Source organism: Mobula birostris, chromosome 7 (assembly GCF_030028105.1).
Source record: "Mobula birostris isolate sMobBir1 chromosome 7, sMobBir1.hap1, whole genome shotgun sequence".
NCBI classification, from domain to species: Eukaryota; Metazoa; Chordata; class Chondrichthyes; order Myliobatiformes; family Myliobatidae; genus Mobula; species Mobula birostris.
In genome coordinates, this window is record NC_092376.1 from 7,505,429 (window position 1) to 7,530,494 (window position 25,066).

Consider the following 25,066-nt stretch of genomic DNA (forward strand, 5'->3'; position numbering starts at 1 on the left):
CAATTGTTAAGGATCAAGTTATGGAGTACTTGGTGACACAGGTCAAAATAAGACCAAGTCAGTGTGGTTTCCTTAATGGAAAATCTTGCCTGACGAAACTGTTGGGATTCTTTGAGCAGATTACAAGTAGGATAGATAAAGAGGATGCAGTGGATGCTGTATATTTGGACTTTTAGAAGGCCTTTGACAAGGTGCCACACATGAGGCTGCTTACCAAGTTAAGAGCACATGGTATTACAGGAAAGTTACTAACATGGTTAGAGCATTGGCTGATTGGTAGGAGGCAGCAAGTGGGAATAAAAGGATCCCTTTCTGGTTGGCTGCCAGTGACTAGTGGTGTTCCGCAGGGACTGGTGTCCGGACCACTTCTTTTTACACTGTATATCAATGATTTAGATGATGGAATAGATAGCTTTGTTGCCAAATTTGCAAATGATACAAAGACTGGTGGAGGGGCAGGTAGTGTTGAAGAAACAGGTAGGATGCAGAAGGACTTAAAACACATGAGGAGAAAGGGCAAGAAAGTGGCAAATGAAATGCAATGTTGGAAAATGCATGGTCATGCATTTTGGTAAAAGAAATTAATGTACAGACTATCTTCTACACGGGAAGAAAATCCAAAAATTGACTTTCACGCAGTGACAGTCACATCTACTGTGATGAAATGCTTCAAGAGGGTGGCCATGGTTAGAATCAACTCTGGCCTGGTTAAGCAAGGACCTGGACCCGTTGCAATATGCTTATCTCCACCTAGGCCTGTAGCAGATGCAGTCTCACTGGCTCTCCACTCGGTCTTGGATCACCTGGGCGATAGTAATACCAATGCAGGCTACTGTTTATTGACTAAATCTCAGCATTCCCTCAGTACTAATCAACAAACTCCAAAACCTGGGCCTCTGTACCTCCCCCTGAGCTGATTTTCTCACCAGGAGACCACAGTCAGAGTGGATCAGAAATAACATCTCCTAGTCACTGACCTCAAAGGTGTGTGCTTAGCCCAGTGCTCTACTCTTTCTACACCCATGGTTGTGTGGCTAGGCACAGCTCAAATAGGAGGGAGAATGCAAGTCTGGCTGAGTAGTACCATAACAACAACTGCTTACTCAGTGTCAGCAAGGCCAAGGAGCTGATTATTCACTTCAGGAGGAGGAAACCAAAGGTCCATGAGCCAGACCTCACTGGAGAATTAGAGGTGGACAGGGTCAGCAACTTTAAATTTCTCAGTGTTATTATTTCAGAGGACCCGTCTTTGACCCAGCACGTAAGTGCAATTACGAAGAAAGCACAGCAGCACCTCTACTTCCTTAGGAGCTTGCAAAGTTTCAACATGACGTCTAAAACTTTGACAAACTTCTGTACATGTGTTGTGGAGAGTATTTTGACTGGCTGCATCACAGCCTGGTATGGAAACACCAATGCGCTTGAGCAGAAAATCCAGCACAGAGTAGTGGATATGGCCCAGTCCATCACAAGATAAGCCCTCCACACTGTTGAGCACATCTACACAAAGCTGGAGAGCAGGATCCATCAGCAGGGACCCCCTCCACTGAGGACATGCTCTCTTCTCACTGCTGCCATCAGGAAGAAGGAACTGGAGCCTCAGGATTCACACCACCAGGATCATGAACAGTTATTACCCCTCAACTATCAAGCTCTTAAACCAAAGGGGATAACTTCACTCAATTTCACTTACCCCATCAATGAAATGTCCCCACGACCTATGGACTCACTTTCAAAGATTCTGCATATATAGATAGATAGATAGATATACTTTATTGATCCCGAGGGAAATTGGGTTTCGTTACAGCCGCACCAACCAAGAATAGAGCATAAATATAGCAGTACAAAAAACACAAACAATCAAACAACAAAATGCAAACTATGCCAGATGGAAAGTAAGTCCAGGACCAGCCTATTGGCTCAGGGTGTCTGACCCTCCATGGGAGGAGCTGCAAGTTCAATGGCCACAGGCAGGAACGACCTCCCATGACGCCCAGTGTTGTATCTCGGTGGAATATGGCCGAAGTCCAACAGTAAAAAGTTCAATACCCAGTCTGTAAACACGTTCCTCGATCGTAATATGCCCCGGATTGCACCATCTCATGTTCTCAACATTTATTTCTTATTTCTTCTTCTTATTATTGTTATTATTATCTTTCTTTTTGTTTTGTGCCGTTTGTTGTCCTTTACACACTAGTTGAATGCCCAAGTTGGTCGGTCTTTCATTGATTCTATTATGGTTATTATTCTATTATGGATTTATTGAGTATGCCTGCAAGAAAATGAATCACAGGATTGTATATGGTGACATATATGAACTTTGATAATACATTTACTTTGAACTTTGAACACCATCAATAAATTTGATGATGGCACAATCATTGTTGGGAGAAATTCAGAGACATACAGGAGCAAGGCATATCAGCTGGTTGAGTGGTGTCACTAAGACTGAAGAAATGACTGTGGAGGTTGAGTGAACACTTAACAATCCTCATTGAAGAATCAGTAGTGGAAAGCGTCAGCGGGGTCAAACATATCAATGCAGTTACAAAGAGGGAATGACAGCAGCTATGTTTCGTTAGGAGTTTGAGGGGTATGGGTACCTCACCACAGCCACTCACAAATTTCTACAGAGTACCGTGGAGAGTGTTCTGATTGGTTGCATCACCGTCTGGAACGGATGGGCCACTGCATAAGATCAGAAAAAGCTGCAGAAAGTTGTCAACTCCACCACCTCCACCCTGGTCACTAGCCTGCCCAGCATCAAAGTCATCCTCAAAAGGCGATGCCTCTAAAAGGCGGCGTCCATCATTAAGGACCCCATCACCCAGGACATGCCCTCTTCTCATTGCTACCATCAGGGAGGTACAGGAACCTGAAGACACACACTCAATGCTTCAGGAACAGCTTCTTCCCCTCCACCATCAGATTTTTGAATGGACAATGAATATATAAACGCTACCCCAGTATTTTTCCCTCTCTTTTTGCATTACTTATTTAATTTAATTAAATAAGTAATTTATAGTTTTTATTATGTATTGCAATGTACTGCCGCCGTAAAACAGCAAATTTCACGACATATGTCGGTGATATTAAACCTGATTCTGAAATTTGCTGGAGTCTTTGGTGAAATACCCAATCTCCTCAAACTCCTAATGAAGTATATATGACACAGAACCACTGGAGGTTAACAGTGAGGAACTCAGTGTAGGCGATGCCAATGAATGTCACGGGCCGTGAGAGATAACAAGCCAGCTACACGCAGCAGGGTGGCAGTCTTGTGCAGCTTGTCGAACCAAAGCATCACAATCAACCAGTTTCACTCCCTACCCCTGACGCTGTGTGTGTGTGTGTGTGTGTGTGTGTGTGCAGTCTGCACCTTCTTTCTCCCCGTGACCGCGTGGGCTTCCTCGCACATCCCATAGACGTCTGGGTTGCTGGGTTATTTGACCACTGTAAATTGCCTGTAATGTGTGGCGAAGTGGTAGATAGCAGGGAGAATAGAGAGTGTGGTGAGAATAATATGGGATTAGTGTAAGTGAGTGGTTTATGGTAAGTGTGGTCTCACTCAGAGAGAGAGAGAGAGTGCTTGTTCCGGTAATGTGAGATTCTAAGATTTATAGATATGAGTGTGAGTGTGTGTCTGAGAGAGAGAGAGAATATGTAAGAGAAAGAAAGAGAGAGTGAGAGGGAGATAAAGAGAGAGAAAACATCAGGTGGGGGAGAGAATAAGAGAGGGAGAGAGAGAGAGTGAGAAAGAGAATGTGTGAGAGAAACAGAGAGAGTGTGAGGGAGAGAAAGAGTAAAAGAGAAGCAGAAAGGAGAGGAGGGATTGAGAGAGACAGAAAGAGACCAGGAGATAGAGAAAAAGAGAGAGAGTGACAGGGAGAGACAGGGAGAGACAGGGAGAGGGATTGAGAAAGACAGAGAGAGAGAAAAAGAGAGAGTGTGGATAAGTGAGAGAGAGAGCGCAGAGGGTGAGGGTGAGAGGGAGAGAGAGAGGGAGAGCGCGGAGGGTGAGAGAGAAAGAGAGTGGAGAGGGAAGGAGAAAGACAGACAGAGAGAGGAAAGCCAAGACAGAGAGGGTAGGGAGCTGGAACAGGTTATGTAACATTTTTTGCAGCGTCGCTGATTCAGTGCATTATGAATAAAAGATTTCACCTTTGCTGACAGGAACAGCCGTTAAAATAGCTGCTGAATCTCTGTGTCCCATCTGGCTCTGGAGAACTCTCTCCCACTTCCACACTCGGCAACTGCCGACCTCTTCCCCCGGCAGCGTGGGAGTCCCCGGAGCCCACTTTGTGCTGGCAGCGGGGGAGGCATGTCAGGAAGTGGTGGTGGGAGCTACAGTATACAGTCTGCAAACACTCTCCAGAGCAGCAAAGTTCAAAGTAATTTTATTATTAAAGTACATGTATGTCACCAAATACTACCCATGGCTCAAAGGGCTGGAAGTGCTATTCCACATTGTATCTCAATAAGTAAACAAATCGCTGTCAGGTAATGACTGTTCCCGAACCTGGTGGTGTCCTGTACCACACCACCGGGTTCAGGAAGCTATTACCCGACAACCATCAGGCCTTTGAGTCAGTGTGGATAATAACTTCACTCACTTCAACTGTGAACCGATTCCACAATCTCAGGTACTCACTTTCAAGGACCCTATGACTCATGTTCTCAGTATTATTTATTATTACTTGGTTTTTATTTGCACAGTTTGTCCTCTTTTGCACATTGGTGACATATGAGTACAGTACTTTGATAACAAATCAACTTTGAGCTTTCATTTAGGGACTTTGAACTTTACCAAGGGTCCCCTGTTGACCGGACACGGAAGGAGCAGATGGAGCTAAAGAGATTGTGACAAGTTACCGCCCACGGCCTCCCTGTTGCATACGCGCCAATCTGTTCCAAGTCACAGAAGCTAATGCCAGTGCGCTGCTGAGCAGGCGGGTGGTCTCCAAGGGGGAGGTGGGGTGGCAGCAGCTGGTGCCAGGATTAGGCGGGGGCAGGGCAGCCGGTGCGTCACCGCGACTGAGGGCGCAGATGGTATCCCGGGTACCGGTGACGGGCTCTGGCTCTGCTTAGCGAGAAACCGAAGCAAGCATAAACACAGGAAAGTCTGCAGATGCTGGGAATCCAAAGCATCACACACAAAACGCTGCAGGAACTCAGCAGGCCAGGCAGCACCCATGGAAATGAATGATCAGCCGACGTTTCAAGCCAAGACCCTTCTTCAGGACTGGAGACACCAGAATAAAAAGGTGGGGGAAGGAGGGAGGTAGGAAAGCAAGGAATTTGATAGGAGAGGAGAGTGGTCATAGGAGAAAGGGAAGGAGGAGGGGATCCAGGGGGAGGTGGTAGCCAGGTAAGAACCCAGACTGGGGAATAGAAGAAAAGAGGCGGGAGGGGGGACTTTTTTTTTACTGGAAGAAACTGATATTCATGCCATCAGGTTGGAGATTCCCAGATGGAATATAAAGTGTTGCACCTCCACCCTGAGGATGATCTCATTATCACACAAGAGGACGACATGGACTGACATGTCGGAACTGGAATTAAAACGCTTGGCCACCGGGAAATTCTGCTTTTGGCAGATGGAGTGGAGGTGCTCGACAAGGTGCTCCCCTAACGTACGACGGGCCTCGCCAGCGTAGAGGAGGCCGCATCACGAGCACTGGGCACAATAGCCGACCCCAGCAGGTTCACAGGCGAAGTGTTGCCTCACCTGGAAGGAGTGTTTGTGTCCATAAATGGAGGTGAGGGAGGAGGCGCGTGGTCAGGTACAGCACTTTGATAAGTGCCGGGAGGGAGATTAGTGGGGAGGGATGAGTGGACAATAGTGATCCCTCCGGAAAGCGGAGTGGGGGAAGGTAAAGATATGTTTCATGGTAGGAACCCCTTGGAGATGGCGGAAGTTGCAGCAAATGACGTGTTGGATGCAGAAGCTCATGAGGTGGTAGGCAAGGACAAGAGGACTCTATCCCTGTTAAGGTGGCGGAAAGATGGTTTGAGCACGGATGTCCAAGAGGTGCAGGTGAGGGCAGAATCAATGGGGGAGGAAGGGAAACCCTGTTGTTTGAAGAAGGAGGACATCTCCGATGTCCTGCAAAGGAAAGCCTCATCCTGGGAACAAATGTAGTGGAGACAAAGAGACTAAGACAAGGGAAGAGCATTGTTCCAGGAGGCAGTGGGAAGAGATGTGGTCAAGATGCTGACTCTAACGCTTCCCACCCTGTCTCCAGTAAAAACGCTATTCCCTTCCCACTGTTACATGGAAACACAAGCCAGCGTTCTGTTCCCCTGTACGAGGACCGACAGATTGGTTTTATACTACAGCACAGCACAGGAACAGACACTTTGGCCCATTGTGTCGGTGGCCCGTTCTGACATTGGGACTGAATCACAACTGACCCTCTTGACCACGTCTGCTTGCCTTCATGCATTGAGTTATAACCACATAATTGGTTGATTATATATTTGCATTAACGAGCAGGTGCACGGGGGTACCTAATAAAGTGGCCACTGAGTGTACATACAGTGGCATGCAAAGGTTTGGGCACTCCTGGTCAAAATTTCTGTTACTGTGAATAGCTAAGCGAGTAAAAGATGACCTGACTTCCAAAAGGCATAAAGTTAAAGATGACACATCCCTTTAATATTTTAAGCAAGATTACTTTTTTATTTCCATCATTTACAGCTTCAAAATAACAAAAAAAGGAAAAGGGCCCGAAGCAAAAGTTTGGGCACTCTGCATGGTCAGTACTTAGTAACATCCCATTTAGCAAGTATCACAGCTTGTAAACACTTTCTGCAGCCAGCTGAGAGTCTTTCAATTCTTGTTTGGGGGATTTTCGCCCATTCTTCCTTGCAAAAGGCTTCTAGTTCTGTGAGATTCTTGGGCCGTCTTGCATGCACTGCTCTTTTGAGGTTTATCCACAGATTTTCAATGATATTTAGGTCAGGGGACCGTGAAGGCCATGGCAAAACCTTCAGCTTGTGCCTTTTGAGGTAGTCCATTGTGGATTATGAGGTGTGTTTAGGATCATTATCCTGTTGTAGAAGCCATCCTCTTTTCATCTTCAGCTTTTTTACAGATGGTGTGACGTTTGCTTCCAAAATTTGCTGGTATTTAATTGAATTCATTCTTCCCTCTACCAGTGAAATATTCCCCATAACACTGGCTGCAACACAAGCCCAAAGCATGATCGATCCACCCCCGTGCTTAACAGTTGGAGAGGTGTTCTTTTCATGAAATTCTGCACCCTTTTTTCTCCAAACATACTTTTGCTCATTGCAGCCAAAAAGTTCTATTTTAACTTCATCAGTCCACAGGACTTGTTTCCAAAATGCATCAGGCTTGTTTAGATGTTCCTTTGCAAACTTCTGACGCTGAATTTTGTGGTGAGGATGCAGGAAAGGTTTTCTTCTGATGACTCTTCCATGAAGGTCATATTTGTGCAGGTGTCGCTGCACAGTAGAACAGTGCACCACCACTCCAGAGTCCTGAAGGTCTTTTGCAGTCAAACGGGGGTTTTGATTTGCCTTTCTAGCAATCCTATGAGCAGTTACCTTGGAAAGTTTTCTTGGTCTTCCAGACCTCAACTTGATCTCCACCGTTCCTGTTAACTGCCATTTCTTAATTACATTACGAACTCAGGAAACGGCTACCTGAAAACGCTTTGCTATCTTCTTATAGCCTTCTCCTGCTCTGTGGGCATCATTTATTTTAATTTTCAGAGTGCTAGGCAGATGTTTAGAGGAGTCCATGGCTGCTGATTGTTGGGACAAGGTTTGAGGAGTCAGGGTATTTATAAAACTTTGAAATTTTGCATCACCTGGCCTTTCCTAACGATGACTGTGAACAAGCCATAGCTCTAACAAGCTAATTAAGGTCTGAGACCTTGGTAAAAGTTATCTGAGAGCTCAAATCTCTTGGGGTGCCCAAACTTTTGCATGATGCTGCTTTCCTTTTTTTCCCCCTCTAAAATTGTATAAAACAAAAATAATACACTACTCTTGCTTAAAATGTTGAAAAGAATCTTTCACCTTTAACTTTATGTCTGTTGGAGATCAGTTCATCTTCTACTCACTTAAATATTCACAGTAATAGAAATTTTGATCCAAACTTTTGCACGCCACTGTACATCTGTTGAACCATGCCTCAAATGCTATTGCCGTGTCTGCTTTCTTGGGCCAAACTCTAAAACCCTAACACAATCCCAGACTCTATTTTTTCCTTCAGTAATGTCATTGTGTTTATTTTTATTTTGTCATATTATGTTAAATTAATGTTTGTAATGTACTGTGCTGCTGCCGCATAAAGCAAAGCTTATGGTTTTTATTCCCTTGGTAATCAACAATAAGCTGTCTGCATTACTCGCTGTCTCAGCAAAGCAGCCAGCATTATCAAAGGCCCCACCCACCCCAGACATTCCCTCTTCTCCCCCATCCCATCGGGCAGAAGCCTGAAAGCACATCCCACCAGGCTTAGGGACAATTACTACCCATAACACCCTAAGAAACAGGAACAGAATCAGGCCATTTGGCCCATCGAGCCGTTCCATCATGTCTGATTTATTAACCCTCTCAACCCCATTCTCCTGCCTTCTCCCGCCTTCTCCCCACTACCTTTGCACCCTGACTAACCAAGAACCTGTCAACCTCTGCTTTAAATATCCTCAATGGCCATCTGTGGCAATGGATTCCACAGATTCACCACCCTCTGCCCAATGCAATTCCTTCTCACCTCTGTTCTTTCTTCCTTTCTCCAATATTTTTTATTGATTTCCAGATAGAATACAGAGTCCAAGAGAATACATATTATAAAACAAAAGAAAAAAATAATAATACCAGATACAGTATATTGAATCACATTAACGAACTCCTTACTCTATATTCATATAGATTAGATTAATTCATATATTAGAATATAAACAATTTTATTTAAAAAAGATCTACACCCACGACCAAAGTCGAAGCTGTTTGGAAAAAAAAAAGAAAAAAAACTTATCAGGTAATAAAATATGCTATTAACCAACTTCTGTACTTTACGAAGAAGTCAAAGATTATGAAAATAATTTTTAAAAGGCCCCCACAAATTTTGAAAATCTTAGTTAGATTCAGAAATTGAACAAAGAATCTTTTCTAAATTCAGGCGTGCCATAACATCCCGTAACCCTGAGCATGATTAGGCGGAACAGCATCCTCCCATTTAAACAAAAGCGCCCTCCTAGGCATAAGAGAGAGAAATCTGCAGATCAGATGTCTTCAAAATGATATCTTTCCTTCCAACAATACCAAATAGGGCAGTCAAAGGATTAGGCTTAAAATTTACTTTAAAGAGTACAGAAAAAGTTTGGAATACTTCCAATATTTTCCAAGGCTTGGGCACGTCCAAAACATATGCATAAATGAAGCTTCTCCATTGTTACACCTATCACAGTAGGGAGATACATCCATATAAAAATGAGATAACTTATCCTTGGTCATATAAGTCCTATGAACCACTTTAAATTGTAGGAGGGAATGACGAGAACATAACCTCTATTCTAAAGGGACATCCTATTCTGAGGCTCTGCCATCTGGTCCTAGGCTCCCCCACTCTAAGAAATATTCTCTCCACTTCACTCTGTCTCCATGTTAACCCTTTCATTCCAGGAATCATTCTCATGAACCTCCTCTGCAATGCTAGCACATCCTTTCTTAGATAAGGGGCCAAAAACCTCTCAATATCCTAAGTGTGGTCTGACCAATAGCTTATAAAGCCTCAACATTACATCCTTGCTTTTATATTCTAAAGCTCTTGAAATTAAATAATCAATAATAAACTGCCTAAGACTTTTGCACAGTAGTATATTTGTCAATGATTTAGATAATGGAATTGATGGCTTTGTGGCAAAGTTTGCGGATGATACCAAGATAAGTGCAGGGGTAGGTAGTGCTGAGGAAGCAATGTGATTGCAGACAAATTGGAAGAATGGGCAAAGGAGTGGCAGATGGAATACAATGTTGGGAAATGTATGATAGTGCAGACTATTATCTAAATGGGGAGAAGTTTCAAATATCAGAGGTGCAGAGGGACTTGGGAGTCCTTGTGCAAGACTCCCAGAGGTTAATTTACAGGTTGAGTCTGTGGTAAAGAAGGCAACTGCAATGTTGGCATTTATTTTGGGGGCATTAGAATATAAAAGCAAGGAGATAATGCTGAGCCTTTATAAGACACTAGTCAAGTCACTCTTGGAGTATTGTCAGTAGATTTGGGCTCCATAGCTCAGAAAGGATGTGTTGTCATTGGAGAGAGTCCAGAGGAGGTTCAGGAGGATGATTCTGGGAACAAAGGGATTAACATATGAGGAGCCTTTGGCAGCTTTGGGCCTGTACACACTGGAATTTAGAAGAACGTGGGGGGGGATCTCATTGAAACCTACCGAATGTCGAGAGGACCAGATAGGGTGGATGTGGAGAGGATGTTTCCTATGATGGGGGTACTCAGAACTAGAGGGCACTGCCTCAAAATTGAGGGGTGACCCTTTTAGAACAGAGGTAAGGAGGAATTATTTTAGCCAGAGAGTAGTAAATCTGTGGAATGCTCTGCTACAGACCGCGGCTGAGGCCAAGTCCGTGCGTGTATTTAAGACGGAAGTTGATCATTTCCTGATCAGTCAGAGCATCAAAGGATATGGCAAGAAGTCAGGTGTATGGGGTTGAGTGGGATCCAGGATCAGCCATGATGGAATGGCAGAGCAGACATTCAATGGGCTGAATTGCCTAATTCTGCTCCTATGTCTTATATATACTGTATGAGCCCAAGACATTTGCACAGCACTGTAGATACTGCCTGACCTGCTGAGTTCCTCCAGTATTTTGTGTGCGACACCCTCCATAGTTGTCTGCAAGTTTCTGCAGCAGGACTCGAACCGACGACCTCCTGACTCATGGGCGGAGTTGGTCCTCTTCTTGTGAAGACCAGTTGTTAGTTTTGATGACTCTGTGCACTGAGTAAACAATAGATCTTGCGGTGCCCAAACTGTGCAGATCAAACCTTCAATTGCAGCGGGAGTTAATTACTGTAATCACCCAAATTCCCAAAAATGACGACAAGCAGTCTGGAACTGGTATGTAACTGTAGCTGGGTGCCGTGCAGAGGGCGAGGTGTGTGTCACGGTACAAAACAAACACCGGCCTCGTCAAAGAGGGGGAAGTCGTCGTAATTGCAGATCTGTTCCGGGCACAGACAGCCAGTGGTTACAGTTAGACAGCCCGTCAAATGATGAGGGGGTGGGGGGAGAGACAGGGAGAAGGTGGGGGTGTGAGGGGTACTGAGGTGAAGGAGAGAGAGCGGGGAAGAGGAAGCAGAGAGAGAGAAGAGGAGGGGGGAGAGGGAGAGGGAAGAAGAGAGAGAGAGGGGAGAGAAGTGGGGGCAGGGAAGAGAGAGAGGAAAGCCAGAGAGGGAGAGGGAATAAGGGGAGGGGGAGGAGAGAGAATGGCAGATGGGGCCAGACAGGGGAGAGACAGAGAGTGGAGAGAGGGAAGAGAGGGGGTGGTGAGAGAGGAGCGAGAGGGGGCGAGGGAGGAGAGAGAGGGGATAAGATTGTGGGAAAAGATGGAGAGAGGGGAAGGCAGAGGGAGCAAGTGGGAGAGAGGAGGGGGGGAGGATAAGGGAGAAAGATAGAGAGAGAGAGAGAGAGAATGCGAAATTCCTGCTCGTTCAAAGTACATACTCCACAGGATACCAGACTGACAGGGGGTCAAGAACCTGCCAATCCATCTGTCCCTTCCAGTGAAACAGTGTGCTTAAGCTCCAAGGTTCCGTCTGCCAGGGTCTCGCTGGCCCGTGTTACGAGCTGCCTCCGCGAGGAAGCTGACAGCTGGTGGAACAAAAGGCATCCTGCACTTGCAGGTCTTTGTCGGGGCAGGGACACATCACGAGGTGTTCTAACAGCACCGAATAGCACAGGCAACCGATCACCCAACTTGAATGCCCGGCTTCTCGGAAAATCCGGAGAGAACGGGGAGGTTAACGGGGGAATTCCAGAGATTAGGCCAAGTGATGAGTCAAATACACTCACCAGCAGTAGAACAATTATGTTCAGGGTTTTGATAAAGCTTTACTTTGGCTGAATGCCCAACACCTCAAGGGGTTAACAAGGGTCAATAAGTTTATTCTTATTGATTCAGGGATTCAGCACGAACCAGGCCCTTCCAGCCCACCGAGCCACACAACCCAGCAGATGCCTGGTTCAACCCTGGCCTAACCACTGGACAATTTGCAATGACCAGTTAACCTACAAACCGGTATGTCTTTGGACTGTGGGAGGAAACCAGGGCACCCGGAGGAAACCCACACGCACATGGGAAAAAACTTTCTCAGAGGACAGCAGAACTAAACTCGGATCTCCGATGCTCCAAGATATAATAGCATCGTGCTAGCAGCTATGCTACCATGCTGCCCAGCTGGACTGTACTTGGAGTATTGCCTTTGGCTTTGATCGCCGCATTGTAGGAAGCTTTTAAGAGGGTGCAGAGGAGATTCACCACAATGCCGCCCGGATTAGAGAGCATGCCTTATGTGGATTAGTTCAGGAGTGCTATTACAGGGACCCCCACCACCCATGTCATATCCCTTCTTGCTTCTGCCAGCGGGAAGAAGGTACAGGAGCCTCAGGACTCACACCACCAGGTTCAAGAACAGTTATTACCCCTCAACCATCAGGCTCCTGAACCAGAGCGGATAACTTCACTTGCCCCGTCACTGAGATGTTCCCACAACCTATGGACTCACTTTCAAGGATTCTTCATCTCATGTTCTCAATATTTATTGCTTATTTATTTATTTATTTATTATTATTTTTCTTTATTTGCACCGTTTGTTACCTTTTGCACATTGGCTGTTTGTCCATCCAATTGATGTGGTCTTTCGTTGAGTCTATTATGGTTCTTGGACTTATTGAGTATGCCTGCAAGAAAATGAACCTCAAGGTTGTGTATGGTGACATATATGAACTTTGATAATAAACTTACTTTGAATTTTGAATTAGGGATTTTCTTTCTGGAGTGAATGACGCTGCATGATAGAGAAATGGACTGCTATGTAGAAGGGATGAGTGGCAGGGTGCAGATACGTCTCTACCAAAGGAGGAGTAAGAAGCTTCTTCCCTCCACTAGTCTGCAGGTCACCCTCGGGCAAGGTGCAGCACCTGCTTAGCCCCTCGATCAGGGTCATGTGAAGCCATGGGATCAGGTGGCGGATGGTCGTACGAGCAGCCGGTGCAGATCACAAGTCCTGGTTATGCAACCACTGACGGCAGGAGTCACCCATATTGTAAAGACACTGCTCAGAAGAAGGCAATGGCAAACCACTTCTGTAGAAAAATTTGCTAAGAACAATCATGGTCATGGAAAGACCATGATCGGCCAGAGCGTACAACACGGCACTCAGTGATGATGATGATGTAGGAGAGGAGGGTAGATTAATCTTAGAGGAGGTGATAAGGTTGGTGCAGTGTTGTAGCCCGAGGGGCCTGTTCTGTGCTTCAATGTTCCAAGTTCTATGTTCTCTATGTCCTCACAGCTTCTTCCCCTTTGCCGACAGTCTGGAACCACCCTGGAAAACTACCTCAGTCCATATCTCCCTACCTCCCTCACCACCACTTATCATTATGTCTATTTTGGTGTGTAAATTATGTATAATTTATGCTCATTTGAGCTTTTGTTAACTAATACTTTGACTCTGTGCTTAAGAAGGCATACAGTGTATTGGCCTTCATCAATTGTGGGATTGTGTTTTGGAGCCGAGAGGTAATGTTGCAGCTATATAGGACCCTAGTCAGACCCCATTTGGAGTACTGCGCTCAGTTCTGGTCACCTCACTACAGGAAGGATGTGGAAACTATAGAACGGGTACGGATGAGATTTACAAGGATGTTGCCTGGATTGGGGAGCATGCCTTATGAGAATAGATTGAGTGAACTCAGCCTTTTCTCCTTGGAGCGACAGAGGATGAGAGGAGACCTGATAGAGGTGTATAAGGTGACGAGAGGCATTGATCATGTGGATAGTCAGAGGCTTTTTCCCAGGAATGAAGTGGCTGCCACAAGAGGGCACAGTTTTAAGGTGCTTGGAAGTAAGTACAGAGCAGATGTCAGGCTAAGTTTTTTATGCAAAGACTGGCGAGTGCGTGGAATGGGCTGCTGGCGATACTGGTGGAGGCGGATACAATAGGGTCTTTTAAGAGACTCCTGGATAGGTACATGGAACTTGGAAAAATAGAGGGCTATGGGTAACCCTAGGTAATTTCTAAGGTAAGGGCATGTTCGGTACAGCTTTGTGGGCTGAAGGGCCTGTATTGTGCTGTAGGTTTTCTATGTTCTATGTTCTTATGCTTGCTATATACAGGAAAGAGCACATTTTCATGGCATTTATTGTGACAATAAATTTGAGCTAACTTTTCTTAAAAGATTCAAGGTTAAAGATTAGCTTTATTTCAAAGTTCAAAAATTCAAAGTATATTTGTTATCGAAGTAAGTATACATTATACAACCTTGAGATTTGTTTCCTAACAGGTAGCCACAAAATAAAGAAAAACAAAGAAGACCGTTGAACTCCCAATGTGCAGAGAGGGAAAAAAAACAAATAATACAAACAATAAATGCAAGCAAACAGCGTTCTGAACGGAAGTCCACAGAGAGTCCATCCGCAGACCCGTAGTTCAGTGTAGAGTGGAGTGGAGCAGAAAGCCAAACTGGTCCATCTCTCACTTCAGGGCCCAACCCCCTGACACTTTCAATCTGGCCCCGTGCCTAAATCGTCGTCCAAACATTGGGCTCAGTCGCCTCGATGCGCTCTGGGACCTGGACCTGCATGTACCAAACCTTCCCAATTCGGCCCAGCACTTAAATTGATCAAACCTTGGGTCTCCCTCGCTCTTGGTGAGTCATGTACATCTCATTCATGACATGTGCATCGAAGCATACAGTGAAATGCGTTGTTACTGTCAAACCATAACATCACGGACGTGCTGGTGGCAGCCCACAAGTGTTGCATAATTCCAGCGCTAACACAGCATGGCCACAACTCAGTAACCCCAACCATACCTCTTTGGAAAGTGGGAGAAAATCAAAGCACCCAGAGGAAACCCATGCGGTCACTGGGAGAACATACGGACTCCTTACAGTCAGCAGTGGGAATTGACTGTGACTGTTCTTGGCAAATTTTTCTACAGATGTGGTTTGCTATTGCCTTCTTCTGGGCGATGTCTTTACAAGACGGATGACCCCAGCCATTATCAATACTCTTCAGAGATTGTCTGCCTGGCGTCAGTGGTCGCATAACCAGGACTTGTGATATGCACCAGCCGCTCGTACGACCATCCACCACCTGCTCCCATGGCTTCACGTGACCCTGATCCAGGGGGGACAAGCAGGCGTACACCTTGCCCAAGGGTGACCTGCAAGCTAGGGGAGAGAAGGAGCGCCTTACACCTCCTTTAGTAGAGACGTATCTCCACCCTGCCATCCAGGAATGTTGTACACATTTAAATAAAGCTGGTGCTCTAATCTTGCAGACATGTATCTTTCCCCAATGGTTATCAGAGCTGTCTTTGACCAAATAACGACTTGGAATTAAACAATGATATAGCTTACAATTTAATAAAATTTTATTACATCTTAATTACTATTAAGCTTTAATAAATTATGTGTAAGTTGTGCATAAGATGATAAGAGGCCTAGATTCAGTGGACAACCAGAGACTATTTCCCAGGGCAGAAATTACTAACTATTATGAGTGGGCGTAATTTTAAGGTGATTGGAGGAAAGTATAGAGGGGATGTCAGAGTCAGAGAATAGTGGGTACGTGGAATGCCCTGCCGGGGGAGGGGTGGTGGAGACAGATACGTTAGGAACATTTAAGATGGGTACATGGATGACAGAAAAATGTTGAGCTATGTGAGAGGAAGCAGTGAGACTGATGTTGGAATAGGTCAAAGGGTCGGCACAACATTGTGGTCCGAAGCGGCTTTACTGCACTCTACTGTTCTGTGACCTACAGAGGAATATTGGGGCCCAAGTCCGTAGCTCACTGCAAGTGGCCCCACAAGTAGATAGGGTGGTAAAGAAGGCTTGCCTTCATTGGTTGGAGCGGTGACCATTAGAGTCAGGAAGTCATGTTGCTGCCTTTGGATCACAGCACTTGTGGAATATTGTGCTCAGTTCTGGTCATTGCAGGAAGGATGTGCATACTTGGAGGAGGTGCTAATGACGTTTATCAGGGTGCTGCCTAGATTAGAAGTTGTGTGCCACAGGGAGAGATTGGACAAACTAGGCTGGTCTTCTCTGGAGCCTTGGAGACGGAGAGGAGATCTGATAGAGGGTTGGAAGAGGCATAGGTCAACAGTTTGAATCATTTTCCCAGCGTAGAAGTGCTTAGAGCTAGACAGCATGCACTTACGGTGAAGTGGAGAGATTAGCGGGACAAGTTTTTTACACAGACAGTGGAGGGTGTCTAGAGCTTGCTGCTGGGGAGGTGGTGGAAGCGATTATGATAGTGGTGTTCAAGAGGCTGTTTAATAGAGACATCAATATGCAACTCCAGTAGTGTAGTGGTTAGCACCAGGTACAGAGCTAGTGATCACCGATTGGGGTTCGGTGCCCGTAGGGAACATGTATGTTCTCCCGAAGACTACGTGGGTTTCCTCTGGGTGCTCCAGTTCCCTCCCATATTCCAAAGACGTTCAACTAGCATTAGGATTATTAGCGAGTTGTGGGCATGCTACGTTGGTGCCGGTAGTGAGGTGACATTTGTGGACTGCCCCACCAGAACAGACACCACTGATTTGATTTGACTCTTCTCACCTGCCTATCACCTCCCCCTGTGTCCCCTCCTCCTACCCTTTCTCCTATGGTCCACTCTCTTCTCCTATCAGATTCCTTCCTCTCCAGACTGCTACCTTTCCCACCCACCTGGCTTCACCTGTCACCTTCTAGTTAGTCTTCTTCCCCTCAGCCCTCCCACCTTTTTATTCTGGCATCTTCCCCCTTCCTTTTCAGTCCTGAAGAAGGATCTCAGTCCAAAATATCAACTGTTTATTCCTCTCCAAAGATGCTGCCTGGCCTGCTGAGTTCCTCCAGTATTTTGTGCATCGCTTTGGCTCTCCAGCACCTGCAGAATTACGCATGTTTATGTAAGGGGTTTCTTTTTTCATGTTACTGCGTATGCTAATCAAAATGGCTTCTTTGTTATGTTATAATTAAAATGGTTTCTCTGTGATGTTAACTGCTGAGACAGTGATTCTTTCTTTAGCAGCTAGCAGCTTGTTTGGGTTATCACTAATGATAAGGAAGAAATTAACCAATGGGTGTCCATGTTATTCTTTTTTTGGGGTGATATTCTGTCTCATATGGCTGGGAACCGGTGTGTTTGGGGGCTTTTCAGGAGAGACCAGGAGAAGACGGACGTGCTGGAAGCACCTTGGGTGGTCCCGAGCGGAGAGTCGAGGGGGTCGGAGTGGATCGCAGGTGAAGAGAGAAGACCCCAGGTAATTGAGCTCCAACTGTGTCCACGAAGAAATTGAACTTTGATAAGTCTGGCGCCTTTTTCTTTTTCCTTTCATATTGTATCTCTATCAGACCATAAGACAAAGGAGCAGAAGTCGGCCATTCAGCCCATTGAGTCTGTTCCGCCATTTTATCATGAGCTGATCCATTCTCCCATTTAGTCCCACTCCCCTGCCTTCTCACCATAACCTTTGATGCCCTGGCTACTCAGATACCTATCAATCTCTGCCTTAAATACACCCAATGACTTGGCCTCCACTGCTGCCCGTGGCAACAAATTCCATAGATTCACCACCCTCTGACTAAAAAATTTTCTTCGCATTTCTGTTCTGAAAGGGCGCCCTTCAATCCTGAAGTCATGCCCTCTCGTACTAGACTCCCCCATTATGGGAAACAACTTTGCCACATCCACTCTGTCCATGCATTTCAACATTCGAAATGTTTCTATGAGGTCTCCCCTCATTCTTCTAAACTCCAAGGAATACAGTCCAAGAGCGGACAAACGTTCCTCATATGTTAACCCTAATCTCATAGTCCCAGTAGATTTATAAAGTGTAATCTGTAAAGTGTACATTGTGTGCTGTCTGATTACTTGATGCTTGAGGTCAGACCAGGTGGCATTGCACAGCAACCTACGCAACCGGGAGACACGGTTGGGTGGCGGACGGGGTTTCCCCTAGATAAATACGAGCCGATATAGCTGAGCGTTACATTTACATTCCACCGTATGTTTCGATGTGCATCTAACAAATAAAGGTAAAGTCTTTATCTTCAATGGAGCGATATGGATCATGTAATTTGGCATTGTGTTCAGCACAGACATTGTGGGCCGAAGATCCTGTTTCTGTGCTGTACTGCTCACCTTTCCTCATTCCCTGTCACGCACTGTTGAACTTGAACATTGGGTTGCCAACTGTCTTGTATTTGCTGGGACATCCCGTACACTGGGCGAAATTGGTTTGTCCCATACGGGACAACCCTTATCCTGTATTTCCCCCGCTAAGGTAGAGCATTCCCATGAAACCTTCCGTGCCAAAACGGTGTAAAGCGAAGAAGCAATTACCATTAATTTATATGGGAAAATTTTTTGAGCGTTCTCAGACCCAAAAAATAACCTAACAAATCATACCAGATAACACATAAAACTGAAAATAAACAATGCTAACATATAGTAAAAGCAGGAATGATATGATAAATACAACAGCCTATATAAAGTAGAAATAATGTATGTACAGTGTAGTCAGGAAGATTAAGCCAAAACCGATTTGTGGGGGAAAAAATCGGCGGGTACGCACATGCGCAGATCACATACGCCCGTCACACAGGCGCACACAGGTGCCCGCGCAAGGCTTCATGGTCATGGTAGTCTTTCCCAGGGTAAAGTGTCCTGGGATTTGACTGCTACTTTTGTCCATTATTTGGGAGTGAGGAAGTTGGCAACACTAACTGTAGAAGACATGTTGAGGTGAGTTTAACCCTACTTGAACACCCCCCCCCCCCGGGTTGGCCGGTCCGCAAGAATATTCTCAATATTAAACCAGTCCGCGGTGCAAAAAAGGTTGGGGACCCCTGTTCTATGAAGGAGAATGCCGGACCCAGTGTGGGAGAGAGCAGGAGTCCGTACTGGGTTGGGGGCTGGCCTTCCCATGAGTGCTGCCCCCCAGTGTTCACTCGGTGGAAGACCAGATGGACTGCGTTCGCCTGAACTTGCACCAGCGGGAGATACGGACTGCAGCACCGTCAATCTGCGGGCCATAGCGCTCAGGGACTTGGGCAATATATATATATAATTTGTCACTGCAGTTTTTCTGCTATCATGAACATACTGTATGTGCTGTGTGCTGTGTGCTGTGTGAGACTGCTGGTACCGTGTTTTGCACCTTGGCCCCAGAGGAACACTTTTCATTTGAACGTGTGAACGGTTGAATGATAATTAAACTTAAACTTGAAACTTAAACTTGAAAGTGAGGCACTAAATATTTCTTTAATCAGTCTTAAACCCAGACGATGAGATAAATCCACTGTAATCCAATTCACACGGCATTCTGACAAAAGTGTTGCCTGAGGTCACAAGGGATGAAAGGAAGAACAAATAATGGATGAACAAAGGTGAAAAATAATATTAAACACATATTAAAAGAGTGATTATAGACCAGTGAATTATCTCACGAGATAGATTGTGATAATGAAACATCTCTTACAGTGCATGAATACTTGGCACATGGCCTGCTTTTCAACAACAATGAGTTTCTTTCAGAGCTTAGCTGGTATCCATGGACGGTCCCAAGCCCGGCTGTGAGAGGAGAAGGGATGTTCATGGGGCTTTCTCACCCATCCCGTGGAAATCCAGAGCTACAGAAACAGCAACAAAAGCACCAAAGCCCTCATCCCCGGGAGAAGAAGGATCCAGCAAGAAGACGGGCTACACCCGGGGGCAAACTGGAGGACTGGCGAGCTGCTGTCAGTGGCCTCTGCCCCAGGAGGGGTGATAGGCTTACGAAAGCCAGTCAGTAGCCACAGGGGGAAGGATTTCGAGAAAGGACGAAGAGCCCAGCACCTTGGTAGTGCCTAAGAGCTGCCTCTCTGGGCAGATTTCTGCCTCCTTCAATCTCTTTGACCACCCCAGGGATGGCTGCTCTCAGCCGAGGATGTTATAGAAATGAAAAAAGGCGTGGAGATTATGGGCATCCAGAGAGGCCAATATGCACAGGATCAGAAAAAGCGGCAGAAAGTTGTAAACTTAGTCAGCTCCATCACGGGCGCTGGTCTCCCCACCATCAAGGACATCTTGAAAGGACCATGCCTCAAGAATGTGGCATCCAACCTTTAAGGACCCACCACACAGGACATGCCCTCTTCTCATTACTAACATCAGGGAGGAGGTACAGGCGCCTGAAGACACAAACTCAAAGCTTCAGGAACAGCTTCTTCCCCTCACCGTCAGATTTCTGAATGGACAACGAACTACCTCTCTGTTTTTACTCTGTTTATTATATAGATTTTTAAAATGTATATACAGGTTTCCCTCGCCATCCTAAGGTAGAGCGTTCCTATGAAACGGTTCGTAAGCCAGAATGTCGTGAAGCAAAGAAGCAATTACCATTTATTTATACGGGAAAAATTTGTGTGCATTCGGAGACCCAAAAATAACCTACCAAATCATGCCAAATAACACATAAAACCTAAAATAACAGTAACATATAGTAAAAGCAGGAATGATATGATAAATACACAGCCTATATAAATTAGAAATACTTCTCTACAACAATTGCCTGCACTGTTTTCCGTAGCAAAAATCTCACGCAAGCGCTCCCCAGTAACCTTTAAGCTATGAAGCTGCCAAATCTACCAAATAACACGTAAAAATACACAGCCTATATAAGTGTCGGCCCAGATCAGAGGCGATGCAACTGGCAATTGCCTCTGATCTGGGCCGACATTTACGTGCTGGGCGGCACCTAATTAATTAGCTTGTTTATTTCGGCTCTTTTCTTAAAGACGTGCTGGGTGCTGCATTCTTCGCGAATCGGTATCTGTACGCGGCCCGGGGGTTGGGACCACTGCGGTGGTGGGACACGGGGGTGCCATCTCATCATCGATCAGGGCAGGCAGGTCATCTTCTTCTATGTCTGCCTGCCTCGATGTTGAAGGTCGAGGTTCGTCGTCAGCTGTGGCTGATGTGGAAGGCTTGCTTGACTGCTGAGCCTCACACATTTTTCTATCATACAGTTCTTTGTAAACCATCTTGCAAATATGCCCTAAACCGACATACCCTTTCAAAACTAAAGTCGTACTTTATCATTGCAGCGAAAATCTCACGCAGTTGCTTCACGTTCAGTTCCTGGATGACTTCACTTTCGGTCCGTTCGCTACTGCATTCCGTTTTGATTGTTATCCTTTCCTCTTCCAATTGCATCAGCTCTTCATCTATCAGTTCTTGGTCATGGGATGCCAAACCTCTTCAGCATCATCTTCGTCAACTTCCACAAGCCAAACTCACTTTGTCCTTACTTCGTTCACCACGATGGAAACGCTTAATTATTTCTAGTTTTACGCTAAGTGTAACACCCTTACGAGCTCTTTTAGGCTTTTCCAATACCTTAGAACTCATCTTGCTAACGGCTGCTCACAGCCACGTGTTTAAGCAATGCCAGCGAGAATGCTGTTCCCGGGGAGAGCGGCTGCTCAGAGCTCGCGCTGCTTTATTCGTAACAGTGAAAACACCTTCTGTAGCAGAAACAGGTAACTAATGTAGGTCTTTCATAACAGTGAGGTTTCATAAAGCGAACGTTCGAAAAGCAGGGGACACCTGTACTTATATATATTTATTATCATAACTTATTGTCTTTTTTTTGTATTGCTGCCATAAAAGAACAAATTTCATGACATACTGTATGTCAGTGATAATGATTCAGATTCTGACACTCCAATCAGTGGGGAAACCCAGTACACACAACGCAAACACACAGCGGATCTGGAGAGTTAACATTTAAAAAAAAATGCCAGAATTATAAAACATAGCACAGGAACAGTCCTTTCGGCCCACAGTGTTGTAAATTCGTAACTAAACTATTGGGTGGTGGGGTGGAGATACATCGTGACCAAAGGACCTTCCTTCTGCTAGCCCTCAGGACATCCTTAGGAAAGGCGTAGCACCCGCTTCGCCCCGCGACCCGATCAGGGTCACTTGATGCCATGGGAGCAGGTGGTGGATGGTCATATGAGCAGCTGGTACATATCACAAGTCCTGGTTATGCGACCACTGACACCAGGTAGACAATCTTTGAAGAGTATTGATAATGACCGGGGTTACCAGTCCCGTAGAGACACTGCCTAGAAGGTGGCAATGGCAAACCAGTTCTGTAGAAAAAATTGCCAAGAACAATCATGGTCATGGATAAGATCATGATCGCCCACATCATATGATACAGCACATAATGATTACGATGAACTAAATTGATCCCCTCTGCCTACACAATGCCCATATCCTTCCATTTTCCTCACATTCATGTTCCTAGCTACAGGCTCATGAATGTTTCTATCATATCTAAATCTACCACCACCCCTGGTAATACATTCCAGACACCTTCCACATCTGTGTAAAAAATCTTTCAGCTCACATCTCCTTTGAAATTACCCTCTTCTCACCTTAGATGTATGCCTTCTAATATTGGACACTTCAACCCTGGGAAAAAGGGTACTGGCTCTCTAATCTATGCATCTCATAATCTTATCAAACTCTATCAGAACTCCTCTCAGCACCTGTTCCTCCAGAGAAAATAACCTAAATTTGTCCTGTCACCCCAGAACAGGCTGCCTCTGAGCCACTGACCTCTAGACCACAGGCCTGGACTTACAAAGAGCATCCGACCTCCGGAATCACCGACCTATGGGCTTTGACCTTTGGGCTTCCAAGCCTGTCCAAGTTCTCCTTATAACTCCTGGGATCCTTCCAGGTGGGGGGAGAAGATGGCAGCGCGAAGGCAGCGCGCGCGGTCACTTCCGTGATGATATCTGTTATCTGTCAAGTAGGGGACCGTGCACAATTCTGATTTGATGGAGACAGACGTGAGAGCATGGAGGAACATCTGGAAAACTTCTGAAATGCCCGCTTCGCTGCCGCTGCTACTGTGTGGTAACCAGAATCTCCGGAGCAGAAGGCCCCGAAATCCTCGGCTTTGCGTGTTTCAGCGGCCAGGGAGAGGTCGAAGGTGCTCGGCAGAGGATGGCGCTTGGGAGGCTGGTTGGAAGTTTGGAGTTTTTGGATGGATGGACTCAGTGTCGGCTGTGGTCGGCTGCTTCCAAGGCATCGACAAGCTGACGGTCTCTGGAGGTTTATGGCAGGGAGTTTCTCCCTTTTGCCGCCTGCTATCGGGGACTCGGGAGTCGATCGACTCGGGGACTTTTGAGACTTTATTTACCATGGCCATGGTCTGTTCTTCATCAAATTATGGTATTGCTTTGCACTGCTGTAACTATATGTTATAATTATGTGGTTCTGTCAGTGTTAGTCTTTGGTCTGTCCTGTTTTCTGTGATATCACTCCGGAGAAACATTGTATCATTTCTTAATGCATGTATGCATTTCTAAATGACAATAAAAGAGGACTGAGCGTACTCATAATCTAACTCAGACCCTGAGTTGTCTCAGTCTACGTCCCTGTGAAGCCACTGCAATACAGGAAAAGCCTTCCCCAGCCTCGAGAACATTTACATGGAGCGGTAACACAAGAAAGCAGCATCGATTGATCGAGGTCCCACAAGCATCCAGGCCATGCTCTCTTCTCAACACGTACAGAAAGCAGGAGGAACTCAGCAGACCAGGCAGAGTCTATGGAAATGAATAAGCAGTCGACATTTCAGACAGAGGGCCCTCGTCAGGACTGATGGGCAGGTGAGGAGAGGTAAGAGGCCAGAATGGGGAATAGAAGAAGAGGGGAGGGTGAGGGAGAAATTTTACCAGCAGGAGAAATTGATATTCATGCCATTAGGTTGGAAGCTACCCAGAAGTAATACAAGATGTTGCTCCTCCACTCTGTGGGTGGCCTCATCTTGGCACAAGAGGAGGCCACAGACCAAACTCCTCTAGTTCCGCTGCTTCAATCGAGCAGGAGGTACAGCAGGCGGAGGTCCCACACCACCAGGTTCAGGAACAATTATTACCCCACAATCAGCAGGCTCCCAAACCAGTGTGGATAACTTCACTCACTCCAACACTGAACTCGTTCCACAATCTATGGACTCACTTTCAAGGACTCTACAACATGTGTTCTCACTGTTATTCATTTGTTTGTTTATTTATTTTTGTGTTTTCATAGATTGTCTTCTGCACATTGGTTCTTTGTCGGTCTTCATAGACAATAGGTGCAGGAGTAGGCCATTCGGCCCTTCGAGCCAGCACCACCATTCACTGTGATCATGGCTGATCATCCGCATCTTTGTGCCTAGTTTGTCATTAAAACTATTGTATTTCCTTATCCAGTTCTATTTGTTAATTTAGAGATACAGCACAGAAAAGACCTTCCAGCCCAAAGAGCCACGATGTCCAGCAAGCCAGCAAATTTACCCCAGCCTAATTACAGGACAATTTACACTGACCAATTAACCTATTAACCATGTCTTTGGACTGTGGGAGGAAACTAGAGTGCCCACTGGAAACCCATGCGGTCACAGGGAGAACGTACAAACTCCTTACAGACGGCATCGGAAATGAACTCTGAATTCCGATGCTACACTACTGTGGCACGCCACAAATGCCTGCAAGAAAATGAATCCCAGGGTAGTACATGTAGACATATACATATGGTGGTGTCTGAAAAGAGGATGCTGCCCAAGTTGCATGCCATCTTGGACAATGTTTCCCATCCACTACATAATGTACTGGCTGGGCACAGGAGTACATTCAGCCAGAGACTCATTCCTCCAAGATGCAACACAGAGCGTCATAGGAAGTCATTCCTGCTGTGGCTATCAAACTTTACAACTCCTCCCTTGGAGGGTCAGACACCCTGA

General features: G+C 45.8%; 1 protein-coding gene across 6 annotated transcripts in view; it reads right to left on the minus strand.

Annotated features, from left to right (window-relative positions):
- The window catches only part of gdpd5b (glycerophosphodiester phosphodiesterase domain containing 5b), a 369,021-nt gene that overhangs the window by 86,076 nt on the left and 257,879 nt on the right, over positions 1-25,066 (minus strand). The window contains exon 1 of one of the 6 annotated variants that reach the window (XM_072262585.1): positions 10,846-11,172. The exons of the other annotated variants lie outside the window; for them this stretch is intronic. The gene's annotated coding sequence lies outside the window, so the exon portion shown is untranslated. Of the gene's footprint in view, positions 1-10,845; positions 11,173-25,066 lie in introns of those variants that run through there. 6 annotated transcript variants of the gene reach the window in all.